Below are 2500 nucleotides of genomic sequence, written 5' to 3'. Positions count from 1 at the left end.
ACTCTCACTCTCTTTCCCTTTCTCTCCCTCTCCCTCTCCCTTCCCCATCCCCTCCCCCTCCCCCCACACCTGATTTTCATGGCAGAGGATGGATGGTAAGTAAATAAGTGAATAAACAAGCCCCCCGGGCGGCCGCTGGAGGGGTCGGCGGGGAGGCAGGTCGGTCGCCAGAGGGAAGGAGCTGGAGCGCCGTAACGGCGGTTTAGATTCTCTTCTAATTCGGTAGGAATAGTCATGTCAGTTGCGAATTGTGCCGACAGCCGGGTGATACATGGGCTGAGATGTAAATGTGTGTGTGTGTGTGTATTTATGTACATTTATGTGTGTGTATATATATGTATATTTATGTATATATACATATATACAGTATATCACATCCTTGATTTATCATGTTATCTCTGTATATTTATAATGGCACGATAAGTATCCACGTTTCTAGGGCTAAAAATACGTTGGAGAGAGAGAGAGAGAGAGAGAGAGAGAGAGAGAGAGAGAGAGAGAGAGAGAGAGAGAGAGAGAGAGAGAGAGAGAGAGAGAGAGAGAGAGAGAGAGAGAGAAATGTAGTCACTAAGAAATGAACATAATACTCGCTCTTTGATAATTATCTAATTAAGAGTTTGTAATCAAGCAAATTTTAGTATTAATCCACCTAATCGTGTTAATTATTCCTTAGACTAAGTCATAGCATGTAAAGGCTTAATTTTAAGGACTTGTCTCGTAAGCCGAGACACCGTAGCATTAAGTGGTTGGCGCGGAGGTTTCCTTCGTGGCTTTCAGTGGCTGGAAACCTCGGACTCCCGCGCTGAACCGACGGAAGAATTAGGGTTAGTAGGTAGCCTTGTAGTGGGGAGGAGAGCCCCCACTACCTGTGCTGTGGTCTCCCTTTTATCATGCACTATTCAGAGGAAGTGTTCTCGGCCACTCAGTGTTTGTAGGTTTATTTTTGTCTCTGATGTAGTATCGAGAATGTATCGAGACGCCGGGACGATTGGAGTTTAAAAGCCTAGGTGTTAGAAGTTTAAACGTGTAGCTGTGAGAAGTTTTGAAACGTAGATGGTAGAAGAAGAAAAAACACGTAAGTTTTAGAAGTTTAAGAAGCGTAGGTGTTGTGTATGCTATAAGGCCCTGTTGAACCGCTCCCTAAGATTGGGTTGTTGGTGTATACGTGTCCGTTTCTCCCAACATGCGGCACCCTCGAGGCGTTGACGACCCCTGGCGACACCGAGTGTAAGTGCCGCTTCTTCTCCTAGTGTTGTTCTGGTTCATCTCTTCATCGTCCTTGTCTGCCGCCTGTCTGCCTGTTTGCCTGGCTGCCCCCTGGCCCTCCCCCCCTCTTCTCCCCATCAGTTATTTTCTTAGGTCCCGTTTCTCGATCTCCGCCTTTCCCTGCTCCCCGTCCCCCACTCCCAGTGCCCCCTTTATAGTTTGTGTCTAACCCCCCACCCCTTTCTCCCTCCCCCTCCCTCCCCCGCTCGTTTGCCTGGCTGATCCGCGCTTTTCGCCGGGCTCGTCTGCCGCCATCGCATTCTTCTCTTTAATGTCTGCCGCCGGCTGTTGCTCTTGTCTCCCGGGCTTCTTCTCTTTTCAAATTATTTCCTCTCTGTCTGCCGCTCTCATTTGACTAGACTTAACTGGCCGATGTAACAGTCTGCTTCCCGTGTCTGCGTGTGGCGGCATCGCCAGTCTGGTTGGTGTCTGCCTCTGAGGCCTGACTGCTAGCCCCCTCCTCGCCAGCCCCCTCCTCGCCCCCCTCCATCTTTGCTCAACCCTCCGCGGTCTCAGACAACCCTGTGCTGGCTTTAACCCTTCCCCCCTCTCTTGCCTTGTTATCCCCCCCCCCTTTTCCCTCCAGTTCAGCTCTTGTAACACCCCCCTCTCTTCCCCGTCCCCTCCTCCCGCCCCCGTACCCCTGCCATTGTGCCCTCAACCAAGTAGCGGCGTCGCCCTCTTGTTGCTCTTGTTGCATCCCCCTCGTATTTGCAAGACATTCTGCATCTCTGCGTTGTGCCCTCGCCCCCCTCCCCCCTATCTCTCACCCTCTCTTTCCCCCTCCACCGCTATTCACGTTTGGGGGGTCTGTGTTCTCCCCCCCCCCCTCCCCTCTCTTGCATCCCTCGCTACTTCTCTTCCCTTCTTCCTCTCTTCCTCATTTCCCTCTTGCATCTCCCTCCGTTTTTTGGCTGTTGTTATTAACCCTGTTCCTGTGTTTATTTACTTTCTCTTTTAAAGGTAGACAAGAATGTTTGTGGAGGGAGGGAGGGGGGGTGAGAGGGAGGGTCGCTTTTGTTCCATTTTATTCCGTTTGTTGTACTCTCACCTTTCCTCCTTCCTTTCTCTCTCTCTTTTATCCCCCTGCATTCTCTTCGTCTACTTCCTACGCACAAGTTCTATGGCTTCCTGGACTCTGTGTTACTGTGTCGCCTGTCGCTCCCTCCCCTTTTCCCACTCTCCCCTCCTCACGTCACTTCCGCCCTCCATCTCCTCTCCCCTTCTCTCCTTT

The 2500-nt window shown here is 51.1% G+C and overlaps 1 protein-coding gene across 17 annotated transcripts in view; it reads left to right on the top strand.

Annotated features, from left to right (window-relative positions):
- Ptpmeg2 (Protein tyrosine phosphatase Meg2) overlaps positions 1 to 2500 on the top strand; it is a 185772-nt gene that overhangs the window by 130873 nt on the left and 52399 nt on the right. The window lies entirely within an intron of this gene.

The sequence above is a fragment of the Penaeus vannamei genome, chromosome 9 (genome assembly GCF_042767895.1).
Source record: "Penaeus vannamei isolate JL-2024 chromosome 9, ASM4276789v1, whole genome shotgun sequence".
NCBI lineage: Eukaryota > Metazoa > Arthropoda > Malacostraca > Decapoda > Penaeidae > Penaeus > Penaeus vannamei.
The sequence above is the reverse complement of the archived record's forward strand: the minus strand, read 5'-3'. Positions and strand labels throughout refer to the sequence as shown.